The 22,500-nt window shown below is 39.9% G+C and overlaps 1 protein-coding gene across 2 annotated transcripts in view; it reads right to left on the bottom strand.

Annotated features, from left to right (window-relative positions):
* Window positions 1-22,500, bottom strand: part of GRM7 (glutamate metabotropic receptor 7) — a gene marked incomplete at both ends in the record, with an annotated part of 300,368 nt that overhangs the window by 197,349 nt on the left and 80,519 nt on the right. The window lies entirely within an intron of this gene.

The following is a 22,500-nucleotide window of genomic DNA, read 5'->3' as shown; positions in this document are numbered from 1 at the left end:
GTTATTTGGGATCCTGAATGTAACCCAGTTTAAATCTATATCAGTCATTTCAGCAGAAAGCCAGAAGGATCCTGCATCCATTTTTGGAGCAAGGAGAAGCTCTTCAACATTAAATGCAACTCCAGATTAAAAAAAAAAAAAAAAAAAAAAGAGAGAATGTTTATTTTTTTTTCTTTCTGATGAAGATTGGTGAGCATGGACATCTCTGTTCCACAAAGACAACCTGGTCATGTTTCAGTTCTGTTCTATAACTCTGCCTGCCTGTGACAAACAAGCCACTGTTCTTCCTTCTCACAGAAGACGATGAAAGAGACTGACCCTGACTTTTTATAACCAGAGAGACCAGATTGTTGTTCAGGGCTATTTTCTCCTTGATAACAAAGGTCCTTAAGCAGTTACCAAGCTGACAGTATGTTAATCCCCAAACCCATTATACAATTGTTTGACTCACAGTCTGGAGCTGCTCCTTACATTAAGGAACCTGCCATAATCTTCATTTGAGATGCCAAGGTGGAAAAAAAGCAAGATTTGCAATATAAACAAACATGATCATATATAATGACTTGAGACTTCTGGGCTGCAGAAAGGTATTTCATGCCTCAGTACAAGCATCTTCTGCATTCTCATATTCTGTCTCTGCACAGTGTTCCTACAGGTATTTATTAGCTCTCCTACCTTCTCAGAAGAATAAACATATTTCCCCAGGCTCAATGCTACTAAGGGTTCAGCACCTTCAGTTCCCACAAAGTTCAGCAGCAAGTGAGAGCAAATGCAACACTGCTGCAGAATACACACTAAATCCGTGCATCTGTATGCACAACTACTACACCAGAGTAAAAGCAGACCTGGAAAGCTAAATTGCTGCTGAAAACCCAGCAGCTAAGTAAACTTATCCAAACCATACAAAATTATTAAATACCCCAGCATTTGTTGAGACACGTTCCTGTTTCTAAAGGTACTGGTTTATTATAAACCACATCAAACTATAGCATAGGACTTAAGACCTGCTTAGCTTCATTCTGCATCAGCCTAGAGAGAGTCATGTCTCGTAGCCTTGCTTAAAGCTCTTCACTGGAGGGATCTCTGTGCAAGGAGCTTGCTGAATCAGGTCCATGGCATAGTGCCACTCTTACTTGCTATGAATTATTAAACCCAAACACTAAAACTTCAAGTGGGTGCTCGGGCTGTCACCACGGATGTTGGAGAACTGAATCCCTGTCACTTGGCATGGTCTTTCCTTAGGATATGTCGTGTCAGTCCTTTGCAGGCCACTGGTTTTACAACCATAAAGGCAGCTAATCAAGCTGAAAGGGACACTCTAGGTTTTTAATGCAAGACAGTAGTTGTTTAAAAGCCTTGCCAGACTTATTTTAGATCTGTGGCTTGCAGACAGCATGTTGCCAGCAAGACCTCCAAGTGCTTGAGCCACAGAAAATTAACAGTTAAAATTGAGGCTGCCAGGAAGAACACAGCATGGTGTTGTCCACTGGTACATGATTTACTTGCTCAGTATTTCGCCTAGAGGACAGCAAAGCTTGGGGACCACTCTCAAAGACAAACAGATCAATTACATCAATTTATCAGGGTTCTTTTTATTTAATCTACCTTAGGGATGACTTTCAGCTAACACCAACTACTACGGTTGAAGTCAGAAAATGCTGAGCACCCTGGCCATCAAAAATAAGCTTAATTCTTAATTTGTCTGTGCTTACAATTGCTGATGTAATAAATAATTGATGACATTCTAGGATCACACTCTTCTCATTTGTACAAAGCAGTTAGCACGGCTTGCTCAGCTGCTTATCACCTTAATTCATCTGTTCATTGGATGATATTATATTAAGTGGAACAGTTCACCAGGCTGACTTTCTGGGTGCTGTTTACCTAGTCTTAATTAGACAAGCATCCAGTAAATGACATACGATCCCACACACAGAACCATATGGAGATAACCAAGTGCTGGGATTTTTTTAATTATAAATAAAAGAAAGGATGAAATATGATTTATCTTTTTATCTATGGCAACTATGTTTGTATTGCAAATTGCCAACAACTGTTTTTTCAACTCAATATCAAAAGGAACATATTCAGCCCTTTTACAAAAAGCAAGGCTTCTACAGAATGTGCTCTACTGCTTATATTACTTAGGGGATCTTTTGGGTTTTTTTAGTCTTTTTTTCTCTGTCAATAAAACATTAACCACTTCTGGCTGTTTTGATCACTTGCAGTATAAAAAGAATACATTTATTTTTTTTTTAACCGGTATTCCTTACAGGTTAAGTAACATAAAGTTATATATATGAGGAGTAGAATTAGCATAAGATTTTGAATATGGGGAGAAAAGTCCTTAACTAGGGACAATATAGACCGGAGCTGTTAGACTTTAACTTTGTCTAGTATGCTGTGTTCAACTTTGTCCATCATGCTGCAGACACCTACAAAAGACATTTTCCCTTCCCACATGCTTTCCTGTGCACGCAGGCAGCATCCCAGATGTCCAAACAGAACATCTGTTTGCATCAGCTAAAACCTAATAATTCAGCATTTTTTCTTCTCTTTCGTTTTTTAACATTCACATCCGATTGGATGTGGACAAACCTCCCACAGACTCAGCCGGAAACCTTTCTCCTGCGCTTCAAACCATATGCTCTTCCACATCACTGTTTTGTATTTACTAAGAGTAACTTTAGTTTGAAAAACACATCGTCATGTTAATTCCGGGCAAATCTCAATGGTCAGGCATCCTCTCCTCCCCAAGATCCCTTCATAGGGCTTATGCACATCAGACCATAGCCAGAAGACAGCACACACTGTGAGACTGCTGCTCACCAGATAAGCTCACAGCCATGCACCTTCAGCTCCTATGAACATTGAAGCAGACTTCAAAATAAAAATGGATTGATCCAGTTCAAGACCCAACCCCAAGCTGGCCAAACATCACCATTCTCTGATCCCAAAGACGATGCACATGGGCTCACCATGCAAGAAGCGTGAGCAGGGACCAAGAGAGAACAAGAAGGGCTGTCATTTGATTCTCTCCAATGATGGAATTTATTCCCTTGGTCCACCTCTCTCAAACATGAGCTAGTGCTTCTAGAGGCCAGTCAGGCCTCCCCATCAGGGCAGCAGGCTGGAGCCTTCCCAGCCTCCGACCATGCAAACCAACCTCCTATCCCAGGTCCAGGAGGGCAGTGGCTGGATGCACACAGACTGGATTTCAGATTCAAAGGGACAGAAAAAGCTTTAGTAAAGCTATCCGCATAAAGCCAGAGGCAAATAGATGCACATTTAATAACCAACTCTTCTCCACCCTGATCAGTGTGTAAAACCTTTAACACTGCTGCAAGGTGCTGAATGATCAGCCCTGGAACAAGCAGTCTCTCGTTCACATACAGACACAAGATGAATAAGAGGAAGGCAGAAAAAGCCACAGTACAATGCCAAGGAAGCCTGAGAAGTAGAAAATCTTAAATGTAGTCCTACTGCTACCTAGTGCGTCTCCTAAATGTCCTCTCAAGATTTGCCAATCACTGCCAGTTTTGGTTTTGAAAGCTGTTGCTATGGCTCAGGCTTGTGAACAAAAAAGCCCTCTGACAGTACTGACTATCCTGCACCATGCTCAAAACACACAAAAAGCTTGAAGTTTATTCACTTCATTCAAGTTACACACTAAAGAGCACCTAAATAAAAAGGTTTGCATTCCCCTTTCCCAATAGCTTTCCCCATTTCTACAAGTTTTTAAACATATGGCTCTTCTCAAGCCATACTTAATTATCCTTTTTGGTCCTGCAAGTGTCCAGTTTGAGACATCCCGTCCTGCTGCCATGGGAAGAAATGGGACATCAACAAACCCAGCAAGCATTACAGTGACTTAATGTCAGGATCACAGCACAGAGGATTTTAAATGAGGTTGTGGTTCGGTTTTAGGGGTTTTGCTTGTTTGTTTTTAATTAATCAGATAAATATTTTTCATCCCTCAATTGGTTTATTTTTTCTTCCATTTTGGTAAAATCTGTTATTTGTCATCGCTATCTCACATTCAAAACTTTGGTTTAAAAAAGCAAGCTCTCTCTTCCATCACATTTTTCTTATTTTCTGTTCTGAAACATGTCTGAAACATCAAGAAGCTCTAGGGAATTACAGTCTGCTTTCCAAATGGCTCTAACACCTTGCAGAAGAGTTGTGTTCCATAAAGCACAGGAATAAAAATTCCCCTGGCCTTTACACAGCAAGACTGTGAGTGAGAAAAGCCTGTGGTCCTCCTCTGTGACCTGCACAGCAGCCAGAGCCTTCACCACAGTAACAAGACACAGTTGTAGCTGGAGCTTTCAGAAGGGCACTAAGGTGTTGGCAGATGAGTAAGCAGATCACTGGTATGGGAGGCAGATCCTCCTGAAGACAGTCCTCCTGTTTACAGGACTATGGCAAACATCACACTCAGGAGTTTTACATATCATCTGCCTGGCTGATGATCTTATTACAGTAAGAGTGAAAGATTAATGCTGGGAACATTGTGTTATTCAGTGATTAATTAATGTTAATTTATTTTTACAATTGAACATTATTCTTCATTTACTTCATTTTCTTCTGGCAATGGAAAGGTCTCTCTGGATCACACTATGTTGCCTGTCTTGGAAAGCAGGGCTTGTTTGTGAGCAGCTGCACCAAAAGCCACGGCAGAAAACACATCAACGATCATCTCCTAAGTCACTATTTGCAACATCAAATATCTTCCAGCATCAGAAGTTGGAACTGCTCATTTCAGAGTAAAAAGCAACTAAAATACAAACTTGTTTCACTTCTTCATTTCAAACTTTTTTTGTATTATTATCTCATCCTGTGTCCTCCTTGTCTCACTCTCCAACAGATCCTTCTTTTCAAGCAAAACAGAAAGTGATGAACTCCTTACTAATAGACAAGTGTCTCAACTGGAAACATGCAAGAGACCCAGTGCCAGAAGACAAACTAACTCCCTGAAGCTGCAATAACTGCCAGAAGCATTGGGCTTCCTGCCCACACCCTCATCACCTCTGCCTCACTTTGCCTGCAAATTCACTTGCACACCCAAGAACCTCACAGATCAGCGCAACCGTAAAAATAATTACTGCTAACTACGCTACTTCAAATGTGATTGAGTTAGGCTGCATCTCCTCAGTAACTTATTAAAAGATTAATAAAATGGTGCACCTGAACTCAACTCACCAAATGACAGTAGTTTTCTAACTTCAGAAAAGGCAATTTCCCTAAGGACCATGTGCAATTAAGATAATGCATGAGTATACCTATTGAGATATTAATGAGCTCCCACTAGGGTAATACTCAGTTCACAGTTTGCTGCATTTTTAACTCCCATTTCCTATTAAGTTTTATTGATATGATTTCCTGACAATAGAGAAAACCCACCCCACTTTGATAAAGCATCTTGAACTCATTTACTAGAGCAATGTCAGTCTACACAAACTGCAGAATCCTGCCAATATCCTAACTTGACAAAACTCAGATGTCTGAAGACTTTTCACTTGACTGCAAAGCTCTTTGGTGTGAACTGATGGATGACTTAAAAATCTCAAATCTGTTTAGGTCTCAGATTTTATTCATGTAGAAATTTATCATGTCAGGATTTAATCATCAGTTAGTAAAACTATTCTTTGTTCACCATTTATGTCTCAAATTGCATAACAAACAGCTTCAGCATCCTGTGAACTGCATATAATTGTTTTCATTGCCTTGAATTAAAATTATTTGAAGTTCCTAACTAGCTGGTTTCTATGGGCAAACCTCCTGTTCACTTGCTTCACTTTCACTTTGTTCCAAACAGGAAGAAAATTTTACCTGATAGACAAAATAAGATCAGATTATGACTAAAAGCTTGTGAAGATAATGGGAATGAACCTTCCTGCTGATTTCCACTATGCTGGAGGGGGAATTAGAGTTCACTCTGTTTCGTCAAGGAGATGACATCTGTGGGAGGTGCAATGGCCTCAGGTCTCGCCTGCCCAGCAGCAGCCAGTGGCCTCGTGGCACACCAACCACCTATTAGACATGGGGGTATATATAACAAACATCATCTCTGCCTTTTGTTCTCCCACTTGCCAGCTCTTCCCAAAAACTAAACACTGCTAAATCCCTAGCTTTGGGTTGATTTTCTCAAGATGTCAATCTAGCAGCATGTGCCCTATTTCTGTCCCAAAAGGTGCATATGAAAACAAATATTACTGCCACTCTTGCTCTAGGGCTCTAAAAAGACTAGGAAATAACATCCCCAACAGTCTTAGGTAACAATGAGAACAAATCCTTCTCAAGTGCTTTGATAATCCCTCCTTATTGTGTTATATGATGAAATTTCAGGAGCACATTTCAAGCTGGTTTTTATACTCAATAATCAAATGTTGACAATAATAAAATGAGGCAAAACAATTACCAAAAATGTGTTCATATAAATCGATTTTAAAAGCAATAGAAAATATTCCTGTACAGCTCTGCCATAGTTCTATAAGATATTTACATACAGCAAACCTGTTGCTACATGCAAAAGTTACATGACAAGAGTAAATTCCTTTGAGCAGTGAACAAAAGCAGCACATCTAAAGAAAGGCATCTGTATAACAGAAAATTTTCAAAACCATTAATCTATTTACAGTTCACCTCTGTTTTCTCGCTGTTTACCAATTACTAAAGCCACCAGCGTTCAAACATGGTCCTGTTTGCTCACTTCACCACCTCTCTTATGTTATCCCACAGTGAATCCCTAATGATGTATTAGGGATCAACACAATCACCTACAAAGGAATTGGATGGATATTTCATAAGGTACAGGAATACAAATATAAACAACATCAAACACAAATGAGAGGCTGAGCCTGGAGAAGGAGAAAGCATTTAATAGAACAGAAATATCTTCAAGAGCAGCAAAAAGAAGCACTAAGAAAGTAAACCAAATAAATATTCATATACACAAATTTTGCCAGTATCCAAATAGGCTCGTGTCAGCAAACCATACTACATTGTGCTGTATGAGCTCCATCTCGTGCTACCTGCCAGTATCATGACTTCAACTTGACCACAATGACTATTAACATGTCACTCAAAGGGAGTAAATCCCACTTTAAGGAGAGATTGTCAAAGTGCTCAGCATCTGCAGTTGAGGGCCTGTGTCAGAGCTCCCAAGCCTTGTGTAAGTTCCTTTCTTTATTTTTCTTTCAAGTAGGATAGCAAAATTCCATACTCAGGAAGAGCTATAGATGTTCTTGACAAATCATCAATAAAAAACTGGATGAGGTCACTGCTTTGTGGACCTCTCAGTATCAGTTAATTCAAGAGTGACAGTGATAGGAGAATAAAGTAGTGTCAGGAAGGGTAATGGATGGACAAAGCACAGGAAACTACAGGGAGAAGTTATCTGTAATTTCATTTCACTGAATTGTCTTGCTGTGCAGCATAGACTCAGGTTAAACACATAATGAATACACATTAGAAGCTCCATGCAGATTATTGGATGGAAATTAAGAGAGAAAGCCAGTCCTATTAAAAGACTTACTGTAACTGAACAGTGCAGTAATAGACCTTAACAGAGCCATTCTGACAGCAATGAGCCACTGCTCTGACATTCTGACAACATGGAGCTACATAACGTACTCTTGTCCTTCCAGAGTGATGGTTCTGGTTAATAAGACGTTTTAAAATTCACAACTCCTTGATTACCAATATTAGAATGGATGCAACCCATTACTGAAACAAACACCTCCAACGCTAGTTTGGTTTTCTCAAATAACTGGCCTTCTAATTTCATGCCTTTTTTTTTAATTCATTTCAAACCTGAGAAGAATGTTTGAAAGAGCCCATTTCCAGGTACATAAATCAACCTTTGTCACCAGCATAACTATCACAGCACTAAAGTTGAAAGACATCCTGAATAATATTGGCAAGCTAGGAGTATTTTCTGTACCTGCAAGGTCTCTCGCTTCCTCTTCTAGGAGAAGAAAGTACTCCTGAAGAAAATAATTGTAGCAATTAAGGGAACAATAATTACAGCAATTAGTACTGTCCACATGGCTCATGGGAGCACTTTATCAATTCAGAAAGCAGGAAGGAAAACATTATAAACACATAGTAAAATAAGATGTGTCCATAAATATGAAATATCGCTATATTTCATCTTGATGACTGGTGCCTAGAACTAGGTCTATTTGTGACAACAATGCTTATGGCATAGTTTGGATTTTTATAGCTGCAGAATAGGAGGTGATCTCTGAGCTTCTAAAGGCTAAAAGATCCTTGGATCTTGAAACCAAGATCCACAATTTTAATGAAATCTAGTCATAGTACCAAAATAAGCATCTCATCTCCTTCCTTCTGATAAATAAGGACATAGCACCTGTCTCAAGTTTATGTATAATGGAATAAGGATTGACCATTTATAGTTTCATCATTAACACTTTCAATTGCCTAATCTGTGCGTTAGGGTGTTCAGGCACACAAAGACAGATACCCAGGTTTCACTAAATGTATTCCAAGTGGCTTAGATCTACAAACGCTTGTACTGAGTCAATTTATAATGAACCTACAGGCTCACTTGTCTTCCTACACAGGCACAAATGAAATTTTATAAAAATCTCTTCCATGATACTGCCTCCCTCTCAGAGCAAGGTTCTCCCATTCCCTATGCCTGTAGGTGCTTTAACCTGCTCCCACCTGACCAGAGTCAATTCCTGGCTCTCCTACATCACCAGAAGACACTTGACTCAAACTAAAGAAAGAAAAAAAAAAAAAGAAAGAAGTCATATCAGTCATGCTTATCTACTACTCAGTAGGAGGAGGTACATGAGCAAAGTGGGTAGCATAAAGCATGGCTGCAATTCCAAGCTTTTGTCCCTAAGGCAAGGGCACTTACATTACCTTCATATCAAACACGTAGCCACAGAAGACCTCCTCAAAGACCTACTGCAAATGGAGAAGCCAACAAAGTCACAAAGCAACAATAAAGATATAACTTATCTCGCTGAATGCTTTGAGATTTACAGCTCCAGGCTTTCCATCTTCCACTAGACCAGAGCTCTCTGAGCAACCTGGTCTAGTGAAAGCGCCCTTGCCTGTGGCAGTAGGGTTGGATACAGATGAGCTTTAAGGTCCCTTCCAACCCAAACCATACCGTGATTTCCATGATTCTTTCCCATGGGCAAAGAGCATTCTTTATAATCAAGCTCCTTTTAGCAGGGTTTATGAACCAATTTAAAATATTTCTTTCACTTAAAAATAATTCATTCAAACCTTTGGACCAAGCTGTACCAGAAAGCACGGTTCCCACAGTACTGCTAGTACAAAAATAGAACACCTTTGAGGAAAGCAGAACAGCATTTCAACACCACTGTCAATATTGCAAATTGTTTTAGAAATAGGTGAGGCCCACATGGAATTCAACTGTTCTTTCACTTAGTATCCTTTAGAGAATTACTTAAATAAAAGTATCAGAATATGCTGTAGCTTGGACACAAAAGCTTCCTACATGTTTAAGGCTACTCCTTTAAGAGACAAAAATGTGTTTCCTTTTGTATCAAAAGACATCATGCTCTTTAACACTTTATAGCTGTTGTGTTACAGCATACCCGCAACAATAAAAAATAGGTTCTTTGTGTTTGCAAGTATTATTTGTGTTTACAAGACCAACTCTTACCATCTGAATTGTTAATTTTTCCAGTAAATTCTCATACTTTGGAACCTCTTTCGTTTTCATACATTCCTTTAAAAAAAAAAGAAAAGATCACAAAATATCACAAGAAATCAGTATTTGAATTTGCACTGCAATGGAAAAAGATTTTTAGACACACACTTGCTCGATTTGTGTTTGCAAATTCCTCTTTGGGTATAAAGTTGGGCTTTCATAATCATGAAAATGATCATTTCTGAGTTATCACTTCTCAGAAGTAGATCAATTTTTATTACTTACATTTGAATTTCTCTTGGTTTATCTGTATTTTGATTCAGTAATATTAAATTCAAAATTTAATTTGTACATTTTTATTCTTATTTCTAGTCCTAGATACATGAAGATCCTTCTTTATCTTGAGGGAAGACTGCCTTGAAGTTATCAGTTCCTATGGCAGCTGAAGAGCTATGCAGCCTGGGATGTACTGCCAGCCGCCAGCATCACACACTGGTGGACTTAAAACTCCTCGATCCCTCTGCATGTCACAGAGATGCATTTGCACACCCCTGATGCAGGCAGATGGAGGCACAGGCTCCTTCCCCCATGCAGGCTGGGTCCTTCCTCCCTGACATACAGGTGTGTGCAAGACAGATAGAAGCCTAAGTTTTCCTCCGGTAGACACAATGAACACAGGTGATGGGAACCTCTTACAGCTGCTGTCTGCAAACAGAAATATTTATCCACTGCACCATAGAGATTATTGATAATAAAGACAAAGGAACATGTACTATTATGAAACTTCAGCACTTAATGTTTTTAAGTGAAATATTTAACTTAAGAATTTTAGCTGGCTTGTTCATAAACTGGCAAGGCGATAAAGTTTTACTGGTTTGCAGATCTCGTGGATGAGATATGACCAGCACAGCACATTTGATTTTACAATACTAACTAGAATATTACTCCTAGGATACATCAGTTAAAATACCAGTGGTGATTGCCCATCCATTGCAATGCAAGAATGCACAGCTCTTCATATTTTATCTCCAGCTCTGATAGAATGAAAGCTGGAGAACAGCATTAAAATAATAGATGGTACTCTGCCAGAGGTAATTTGAAATCTTAACAAAGCATCAAAGGATCTTGCCTATTATGAGCTAATACTTCAAGCCAATTTTTAGCTGAACTCATGTCAGGTGATGGGAGTACGGGGACCCTATAACCTTTCTAAAGGCCACATTTTTGTAATCATTTGGTAAAACAAAGCTGCTTATGCAGCAATAGTCTTTTCAACCTCAAGCTCTGATTCAGATTCAGCCTACAAATAACACATGGATATTCCACCACAACTTAATCCCATGACATACTACAATGTCTAAAACATAATTACAAAGATATTGTATGAAAGAGAGAGAAAGAAAAACTTTATAAGAGGCATATCCTGAATTCTTTGTGTTTGTGCTAAGGCTGAATCTGCTTTTGGGGTTGTTTACTTCTACCACAGCCTAAGAGAAAGCATACGTGTTATCTCTAGTGGATAAAACAGGCAGTGGTATTTCAAAGGGAAGAAACCAAGGTCTGTCCATTAAATGCTACAGATTGCAAAATGACTTGTGTCAAAAATGCTGTATTTTTACCACATTGCTAAGAATAAGATTAATGGTTGTCTAACCCATCAGGCTCTTGGGAATGGGAAAGGATAGGGGAAGCCTCACATTTTGGAAAGGCTGACATCAAGACTTTCCAAATCTTGCACAACAAAACAGAGGGAGACAGAGGGCATGGCTGACCCTTACATGGTCTGAACGTGCACTTTGAGATCTTCTAGATGACAAAAAGTCATTTGAGTACTTGAGCCTATTTCCTACAGCATGCAGATTTACCTCCAGCAAGGCATTCTCAAAAGGATCATTTCAATTATTCAAAGAAGTGCTGAGCAGAGAACCAGGGCCTGTACATCCCCTACACTCACATACGGGACACGATAGCACTAAGCAGATTTGCTTTCCTTTCCTTTTGCATATATCAATCCCATGCACTCTCTGCATTTCCAGAAACTGAGAACTCACTGTGAACAGATAGAGAAGTTACATATGTACACCAGGTGTGTATATATATATATATATATATATGGAAGCATAAATATGTTTGCAGTGATAGCAGCTCAGACATCCCAATACGGACTCACAAAATCTAATTATTTTCAAAATAAATCAGAACCATTAGATAAACACAGCAAAGCAGCTTTTATGTTTTATTTATGTGTACACATTGCTCCACTCATCGCAAACATATAATTGAACCTTATATTGTCTATGCATATTTTAAAATGGTTTTAATCTGCAAGTATAAATCTCATTGATTTTGAAGTAGACACCAACAGTAAAGACTTGTTCAGCAGACAGGCTGAAATACAGAAAAGCTCAATAGCATAACATAGCTTTCTGAAAGTAATACGCAAACACAGACACACAAACCCAGTACAGCAGAAACAAACTGCAATGTGGTACAATGAGAAACAATCATCCTTCAAAGCTTAGTTATTAGCCTTAATGAAAGCTGTTGAGTTAGTATTTGAGCATATCTCATAATTGCATTTCTAGATGAGCATCCCTGTTTATGTTCTGGAAAATAAGGCTGTGATTTGAATATTTATTCCTAAATTTTCAATATAGCAAAGTGTCTTATCGTCAAGGAGAATAAAGCCTATGGGCTTTTGTCTTTACAGAGTAACACATCTAAAATCTGTCAATACAGCTTTATCTATAGTAAGTGCTTATTTACCACATCATTGTAAAGTTAAACTTTCAGTAAGCAGCTGAATCTCATGATGAGCAAAACTGACTTCCTGTGAATGACTGATCAGATACTGCAAAATTAAGAATCTATACTCATAAAGATGTCTCCAAGTGGTCTTTATTTTAATGGAGATTCTTGCAGAATGAGACTTCCTCCCGCATCCCTCCCCTAGATCCTCTACAAAAACCCCACAAGGATATCACAGCTGCATTTCAAGCAGTAAAATGGTGTTTCAAAGAGAATTTCTGGAGCTCACTTCTGCCCTTATTTACTTCCACATGATATTGGAACTATTCTTGCATTTTAAAGTGTGTCAAATAATACAGAAAGGTATGTTTTTACAGTCCTCACACACTGCGGTTGTCTGAATGGTTTTGTTTAAGCTGAAACTGTTTTGTTTTGTCTTTGCACATCATTAAAATGTTGATACCAGAGCAAAACTCTGGGTTAAAAAAAGAATATGTGTAAACTCTTCTTCAAATCTCTTACTTCAGTTCTGGTCATTCATACCTACATGCTTCCATAGGTTTTTCCACTTTTTCCTTCTGCCCTGGAAATAGCGCACTCTGCGCTGACTACAGATGATGCCCAGGGTGAAACCATGGTTAACTACAACTGGAAATGATGAATCCAGAGCTAGAAAACGCACCTTTGTTTATGATCAAAGTGACAAACCTCCCTATACCAAAATATCAGCCTGCATTATGAGAACAGCATCACCTCTGCAAGCATTTCCAGTGATATCAAGTAGCATAAATTCCCTTTAAGCCAAAAGGCCTCCCAATGAACCTGCAACACTTCGGCACACTGCCAGAGAGCATGGGAGCCCTAGTACTCACACACGGCACTGCATGTGGGGATAAGAGAAACACAGAAAAATGTCACGGCTACTGATTAACATTCTGAATATTATACACATGTCTAATACTCAGTGGTAGCTACCAGGATGAGACTGAATACGTAGAGCAGATTATCCCATGTCTGACTGCAGTGTTAGTTTTCCTTCCTGTCATAAATTAATTCCGACTGCTAGAGACAATTATGGACTGTATGAACTCAAGGGTAAAATCTAAGTTGTCAGTTTTGGTTTTTCTTCTTTAGACAAAACACTTGCCTTCTTTTACACTGTGAAATTCAGAAGAGCATTTCAGAGCATTCAAAATGCATGGAGTTTCAGTGACAGCCAGTACATAGAGCAATGACCTGTTGCCCTCAGTAAGTGAAAAATACTCTGTGTGTGTAAGAATACAACTACATATTTTTATCTCATATTCCTTACAAATAGTGGGGTGAACAGGAAATTCCTATATACAATTTTAATACAGATATGAGAAAAGGTGTTCTCAATTTCAGATATCTGGAGGAAAGTCTTCATTTAAGAATAGCACTTCCAGGCCTTTCATTCAGATGTATTCATTAGTACTAAAGCAGAGTCCAGGAAATTAGAATTTGCCTAACAAAATCCACGATAAATTATTTCTATAACTCTATTAAAAGTTATCACCTGCTGCAGCGATGACAACTCTACCAGAGGAAAAATATGGCTGTTAACCCATAGCAAAAGCAATTTCATGTAAAATGGTTTACTGTAAAAAGATGAGCTACATAAACTACAGCCAGGACTAACCTTGGAACTACAGGTTGCATGAGAACAATACAAGTATAACGCTGGTCATTCCCTGGAGGCATTCAAGGTCAGGATTCCTAAAGGATATTCTCCTGGTGAACTACAGCCTTCCAGCACCAGCTGACACAGACTGTATCAGGTAGGAAATCATATCTGGTTGTGAGGACCATAATCTTTTCTTTGGGAATCTGTCATCTCTCAATATCTGTGATCATATCCCACCTGGTTTTCCTCTTCCCTGACCTGGAGAGCTTTACCCTTAGCTCCCTGGAAATGCTCTCTAGACTATTAACCTTTGCAGTCACTGCCTTCTCCTGAGAGCTTCTCTTTGATGCAAGACCCCATGTTTCTGCACAGCCGATGGTGCCGAATTCCACTGCCTGACTGGCATCTGCTACTGTTTCTCCTTGGCTTTATACCCAAGTCATTGCCTGCTCATCTCCCTAGGATGGGCACCATGGCAGAGGCAGAGGGAGATGAAGGCACTGCCAAGATGAGCACTTGGACACGACAAAATGCTTCGCTTCATCGCCAGCAAGGGCAAAACTTTATTCCTTTGAAACGTGAAGTCATGGGCAGCATTTCATATTCCTTTGGAAAGTTTAAGAGGCAATTCTGTAGGGACACTCTGTTGACCCTGGGTGCGAGGATGGGTTTCATCAGGGAGACTGCGTGATTATATTTAGGCTGTCTTTGAGTTCATATTTTCTTTAATCCAAAATAAACATTACCATGAGTAAAAAGGCCTGTTATGTGCTCTGAGCCTAAGAAATCGAACAAGGTCCTTTAGGACACAGACTTTAGGCATAAAGAAGAGCAAGGAAATGCAGCGAGAAGAGATGTAAGTGAGAATGGATTATAATTATGGGAGAAATCTGCATTTGACATTTCTTCAACTACATATACAAGAATTATAGGGCATAATGAAGTTTCAATGAATATCTATACCTTTTATTTCCTTATATTTCATTTCTGGCCTTTTAAGAAGCGCGTCATCAGCGTGTAATTCTATGTATATAAATATTTATGTATTATTACACCAAAAATACAAGGCAATCACACTTTTACCTTCACAAGTTTTCTTCACCTAAACATTAAGCTTGCCAGCTAAATAATTACATTTCTTCTTATCTAACTTGTGGGAAAACAAATTTAATAACAGAAATACAGCTAGAAAGGCAAATACTTAGGGGAGAATAATTTTCAGACTTAAACTTCACAAGCTTGATAGATTATTCTGGACACTGGATAATTACTCGGCATGTCTTTATCGCAAAAGTGCCCAGACATTCTAATTAATCCAAATTACTTTCTAAGGGCCCTGTTATTACACACATGCAGAAGCAACCTATAGATATAGAAATGTATTATGGTTTTTTTAAAGGTCTCTAACAGCTCTGTCTTTCAGCACCCTGATGAAACTTGCACTGCAGAGGCCACCAACTTCTTCCCTCACACTGTAGCAAGCCCAGAGCAAGTGAGGAGAAAAGAATCTACAGAGAACTCTATGTAACAAGGAACACTCAGAAAAAGCTGCATGGCTTAGATTATAGAGTCTTTTCTAAAAATATAAAGAAAATTGCCAAAACAGAGAGAGGGGAGCAGATCTGTTCAACCCCTGAGTTCAGCTCTCTGGCACAGTGAAGCTGCTGGCCTGTTCCCCTGACACCTCAGCCCTCAATCCACAGAGACAACAAAACTTCCCTGGGTCACCAGCACCGGCTGGGCTGCAGGAAAACCCTCTTGCTACCAAGGCAGCTCCTTGCAGCAACCATGCTGCTGTTTTACTGTCATAACCCAAGAGAATACTTTTCCTTCCTCAGTGGCCTCTTATTTAGTTCTCTTTTTATCTATTTCACATTCCTTCCATTAGAAACTATAAATTTTCAGCTCATGTTTCACCTCCATGTGAAAATCATTCTGAAACATTCTCATATGCAATGCAACTCCACACAGGGCTTCTTTCTGAACTTCAGCTGGTGCTTCAGCCTGATGCATCTCAGCAGGATGCCCTGGCTCCAACTGCTGTGAACCAGAACCAGTGTAGCTGGTAAAGTACTGGGTGATGGAATGGATGTAACTTTCTTCCTTATCTCTCATATGGTAACACATCACAGACAAGAACTAATCCCTCGAGTCAAAGGAGTGCTGGTAAACTGCGTCGCTTAAAGGATTATGGAAAGCTGCAGAAATGTCCTGTGTTCTTCATGCAATTATTTTTATCATTATTAGCCTTTAATAGCCTTGTTAAGTATGACTTTCCTTGAACCAAATATAAACACTCGATTATTTCAAGCTTCTCTTTAAAAGAAGGCAACACGTACAATTTGAGGCAGTTTACCAGAACAGACACATTTCTTCCCCAAGCAATTTTAGGCATTCCTATAAAATCATACAGATGAGAAACATTTATAGGTGCATGGACCAACAAAACGATACAGAAAATTTCTCGTTCTTCAAGAAAATGTGTGTTCGTATCTATAATGAAACTAATCCTAAGTAATACGCACCAATGGACATTTTCAATGGATAAAACAACCTTTCCTAGTCCTCATCTGTCTTTCTCTTACCTTTACTGAGCCAGGTAATATTAGTCCATCATTAACATAATTTTTGGTTATTAAAAAAGGATCACAATTCTCTACCAAGTGTCTTTTGAAGTTTCACATGTGCAAATCTGGTGTAAATTACTGTCAGCATTCAATATACCAGATATTGCGTGCAATTGTTGATCAAAGACAACATCTGTGTGAAGTGCATGCCCAAAGTAACATAGGTCTAATTTGTTATAATAGGCTTGCCTCTTGTACACTGTCATAGCTGCATATGGCTGGGTTGTTTGTATTTTGAAATGAAAGAAGAAAAACAAGTGCAAATAAAACCACATTTACTCAAATATTAAAACAGTTTCAAACTAAACTTGACAGTTTTGTTCCTGCAATTCCTTTAGCAGGAAGGATACAGGTACTCTGGAACTTTGAACAGTACCTGGAGGACCCACATGTCAAAATCTGGAACACCTTTTTCTTCAACAAGCTGACAGCTTGGGCTCCCTCTGGCACCGAATGGGCTCCTTGACTGGTTCATTGCTGCACCTACAAGTTGGCTTTAAGCTCTCAGAGATCAAACTAATGGGCTCCCTGTGCAGTTTTGTATTTTGTAACCTTTCCTTCCATGTTTGACTCTTTCAGTTGTGGGAATTCTGCTGGCAGTTAGGCCTTATGTTTTGCATAGGATTTTTTAGCTGATCCATGCATAGGCCAAGAGAGCTTTGTGAAGATGAAAGAGACTGCTCTGACCCTGAAAAGCTCCAAAGATAGAAGGTTCAGAGCCCATTTCTGAAAAACTCTAAATATTTCAAGACCTCTTCTCTATGTAGCAGGCTGCTAATGCAGGAGTTCATTGTGCTCATCATTATTTAGGGTTTGCTCCTGCAAGGTGCTCATGCACCAACCCAACAGAGCAGAGAAACCTGTTTACTTTCAGGAACCACATGAAGCAAGTGAACTATGGAGGCAAAGCAGAAGAAAACCTGCAGGCAAGAAGGAATGATACAAGACCATATATTTTCCTTTTATGAAATAAAAATCATATGTAGAGCATTAGATCCTCAGCTGGTGAAAATTGGCATTGGCTTCAATGGAGCTCAACCACGTTACACAGCTTGAAGCTCTGATGCACAAAATTAACACTGCAATGAATGGTGTTCTGCAAATAATTGTGCATCTGTATTTATCATATTAAAATGAGCATCATGATTTTGGAGATCACCTCATGTTTATGCATGTGCAGTTAATGCCCTAAATCTCTGTATTTTTTTTACTTCTGATTGAATGGATATTTCTAGAAGAAAGTTTATGCAAAATGTCGGGTGTCAGATCATTTTGAACAACTGAATATAGCAGGTCTTCAGCAGCTCTCACCAGAACAAATTAAGCATTGCCAGAAGGTCCATAGGAAGAAGAGCTCATTTTGATGGTGGTGATGGGATGTGATTTTCCCTATTAGTCCCTGACCAACAGGGCAATGCTTGGCACATCATCCTCGCTGACAGAAATTAGACAAGCTCCATGACCCATGTTTACAGAAGCCTAAAACCATCTCAGTGGTTGAACTCAGTGCATGAACGGATTGGCCCTTCCAGTTCCAACTCCACAAAACAAGGAGAAGGGAGAGAGGAAGAGAGGAAGGGCGGAAAGGAGGGGAAGCAGACAGGGAAAAGGGTAGGGAGGGGAATGTGAAGGGATCTTAACTCTCCACTTGAAAATACTTCTAGTATTTTTAATGAAAGAAGTATTGACGTGAACAGTAAATGCCAGCGTTCACAATGTGAACCTCCCCAGAAAGAAGGAAACTGGCACTGTCTTATTTCTGTGGGATAAGCCATAATAAAACACGAATGACAAATGAAAATCCACATATTTTTTCAAACCCTCAGCACATGACTCCTGTTCCTTTACTGCACCTCCCGCTCTGACGCCATGGCACAACAGGATTTTTATCAGGATGCTGGTAGCTTTTTAATGCCACCTCTTTACACTTAGATCTTGCAAGTGTCTATCAGATTCCTAGGTGTCAGCTTTTGAAAGGAGCATAGGAGTTTTATTTCCTACTTCATTACTTTTTTTTCAATTCCCTTCCCTCCAGTTATTTATTCCTCTGGAGGGTAAAAGCACTGTGCAAAGGAACAAGCCCCTTGTGCGTACTTCATCAAGATCTGTAGACTTGCTACTAATTACTGCAGTCACAGTTATCAACCTTACAAGCAGTTCTAAAGGATCAAGGCAGCGTTTCGTCACCGAAGCTCAGCAGGTTATGCTAACCCTGCAGTTTACTGAGGCTTTGCATCATGCCACATTTTTGGAGCCAAGAAGCAGGGGAATTTTTGAAATGCTGTGTTCTGCAAGCAACCAACAGGAAAATTAGCATTGTAAAATGGCAACCTAATTTAGATAAGCACTATGTGAAGCCATCTAATTTGTATACAGACTCATTATATGGTCACAACTGAATGACTCAAGCCTCTTTCTTTTCTTCTATTCCTCCTCTCCCCCCTAAATAACAGTGCTCTGGGAGTATCCTTAGTTAGTTATGCATTGCTGCTAGTTGACAGATCACTGGCAGGCATTAAATGGCAGGAACATTATTGTTAATAGCTCAGGAATGACAGCTGTCAGAGCCAGGGAGGAGGGAGGCAGCAGCAGCTCTGTCCTGAGCCAGGGGAACCCTCCAGCAGCCAGTTCCCCCTGAGCAGCCCCCTCAAGCCAGCCCTGCTCCCCTTGAGGATGCTGGCTACCTCTCTGGGCTTGGAAACTTCAGTGATCCTGCAAAACTTCTCCCTGCATTGCTTACCAAGTTGCTCACTGTTTTTTGCTGTGATTTTCTGGAGCCGCTGAGGAGCTACTCAAATGGTTGTCAGCCACTCTCCACTAACTCAACACCTACTGCTTAGATGGTCTCATTACTACACATTTGGGCATGGAGCAGGACCTCACTGTAGTCAGCCCAGGTGCCACAAAGCCCTCAGCTGCACAGATTGCAACCAGCAGTTTCTCCCTGCTTCAGCCCCCAGTGTCCCACACTCACAGGGGCTGCTGGGCGAGCACTCGGCACTCCCTGCCTGTGGGCATACACGCGTGGGAGCTGCTTGATTTGCAGGCTTTGTTTTCCTGTGGTTTGTTTCATTGCCAGCAATGCCAGAAGATTTTAACATCCATGCTGACAGCTTGGAAATCACCATGTTTAATAACAGAAAGCTGACAGGAAACTAGATAAACAGAAATACTTTTCACTTGCTTACTGTCCTGGTCCATTCACATTAGTCCACACAAGCAGGAGATTCGTATCTATCTAGGTGCTCACGCCAATTCCATCACCATGGTATCCCAGCAGCTCTCAAGTTTTTAAAAACAGAACAAATAGCATTTGCTCCTTATTTTTTTCCTTTCAAGCCTTCAAGAGAATGCTCGAATCATTTACGACTTTATTTATTCACTTGTTTGTGAAAAAGGATGATGGAAGCACATAGCTACCCCTTTGTATCAAGGCGAAAAAAAAAAGGACTTTAAAATAATTGTTATGTAGTTGCATTCCTAGTGCCTGTGAGTGCTCGTATGTCCTTGGGGACTCTGTTCCCCAGCCTGATCCTGGCTCCAGTGGAAGCCCTGACTGCTGCACCTTAACTCATATGGGATGGCAAAGTGGGGAGATAGAGGAAGGAGAGTGCAATCCTATACAGAGCTTAAGTAGTGCAGAGATCCAGACTCAAGAAAACAGGCAGTACAACAGTGGTTCTGCATTTTTTAGTTACCTGCAAACTCAGGACAGCATGTCTGGCACAGTGCGCACCAGGTACAGATGAAAGGGCTTTCTGCTACTCCAAGTATCCAAACCACAGGGAAATGGCAAATCAATTTAACACTCTTAAGACACTGTGCCTGGCACAGCACGGTGTATCACAGAAAAGACAAATGGCCTTTGAATCAGTTCCTTCCCCCACTCCACTCCTATCTTCTATTTTCTCCCAGGCTGGAGAAACAGACTGGGGTGTTACCTGTATTTACTCTTTTAACATCCTTCTCAAGAATTTTCTTTTTAATTAGTGAGATGGCAAGAGCCTTGCAGATACCTCAATGAGTTTCTCTTCATCCCTACAGATCCCTACCCTGGTGAAGGTACCCCAGCTACCAACTGCCGGGAATCTGGATGTGGCAGATGGAAGCACAACCAACCTGTGCTGCACGGCTGTCCTGGGCTCGAGGGAGCAGCACTCCCACCTGCCTAGGGGAATACAGCACAGGTGCTTTAGGCTTCAGTATTAGGAGATGAGACACTATTGTATGGTTTCCTCAAGCTGCGGGATATCTGAACCTCCTCTGGGGACCCACAACTTTTGTGTACAACATGCCACTCTTCCCCAGCAATGTGTTCCCAATCCCTCTGCTTTAGAGCTCTTTCCTTACAGATAGATTACAAAATACAGCAGAATAAGAAGTAATGCAGAAAGGGATGACTCCATCCCGTTTCTGTTGTCCCCTGATGGAAGCAACTTGACTGTGTTCATTTTATTGCTCACAATGAGAAGAAAAAAAAAAATTACAGCAAAACTCTTTAAACAAGGCAGGAAAAATTCAGTTCCTCCATTGGTATCTTCTAGGACTATGGAAATTAGAGATGGAAAAAAAGTCTTTCAGACCACCTATTCCATATCTAGGCCAATGAGGAGGAGTATTCCCCACAGATTCCTGGCCGCTCTCTCCTGCTTATTGCAGCATAATTACAGTGAACAATGTCACTTCAATTTTCCCCAGAAGCAAACTTCCACATCCTTCGCATATGCACAATCTTGTAGGTCTCTTATGGACACCCTCGCTTGGGCTTGGATGCATCTGCAACCCTCATTTCCAGCAATGATGTGGCTTCAGCACATGCTGACAGAAACATTTTGTATCTCAGGCTTCTAACCATATTCAGCCCAGAAGTTAACCTCCGAGATTTATTCTGTCCCATTTTGCCACCATAATAGAGAAGGAAGAGATCCTAATTAGCTCAGTGCTGTTGCAGAAATGCATGAATATTAATGCAACCATCCAAACTAATTTCACCAATTACTACTGTTACAGCAGCTCTATTACAATTCATAAACTGAGGATTGATATGAAGATCACTCTTATTAAGAGAGTGAGAACAACTATGAGTAGAACTCTATCATGCCTCAGATGACCCTATCAAGGTTAGAAACTTTCTTTCTCTATATAAAATAATAATAAAAATCTGTAAATATTTTAAGAATATAAACATGTCTTAATCATTGACTAGGGAAAAAAAAAAACCCATCCAGTTTTCAGAGATGCTTTTATAGCCATTAACAGAATGATAGGATCTATGACCTGATATTTTATTCCAGCTTAAACAGCAAGGGTCATTGCCTTTCTACTTCTGTCAATCAGTTATGCTGGCTCCTCAGCCAAAACATCAATGTAGACTGCCTTTCTGCTATAAAATATACACAGAGCGTCCTTCATCACAGATTAAGCACAAGGAAGTTTGTCATCTCCTGTTCCTAAATTTCTCTAGTATGGAGAATTTAACACTGAGAAAGACAGAAAGACCCATTAAACCAATGGACTGATTCCTGATTTGGGATCTTTATTCTCTGTCTGGATTTCACATTGATACTCCCCTTTACAGTGTTTGAGCTCAGGAACACATCAGTATATGAAATGGCTGACTGATTATGAGACATGTTAAAGCTTAAATGCACTTTTACTATGCACAGAGCATTACAGTTTTGTATGTATTTCCTTTTGTAATGTCCCCCCCTCCCCTCTGCAAAGATTGCCAATACTTGGAAAGTATAAAGCTAAAATGTACTGCAATTACAATGAAATTAAACCATTTCCTGGGGAAAAAGAATCATGATATACATTTAGAT

Source organism: Psittacula echo (assembly GCF_963264785.1).
Source record: "Psittacula echo genome assembly, chromosome: 9".
NCBI classification, from domain to species: domain Eukaryota; kingdom Metazoa; phylum Chordata; class Aves; order Psittaciformes; family Psittacidae; genus Psittacula; species Psittacula echo.
The sequence above is the reverse complement of the archived record's forward strand: the minus strand, read 5'-3'. Positions and strand labels throughout refer to the sequence as shown.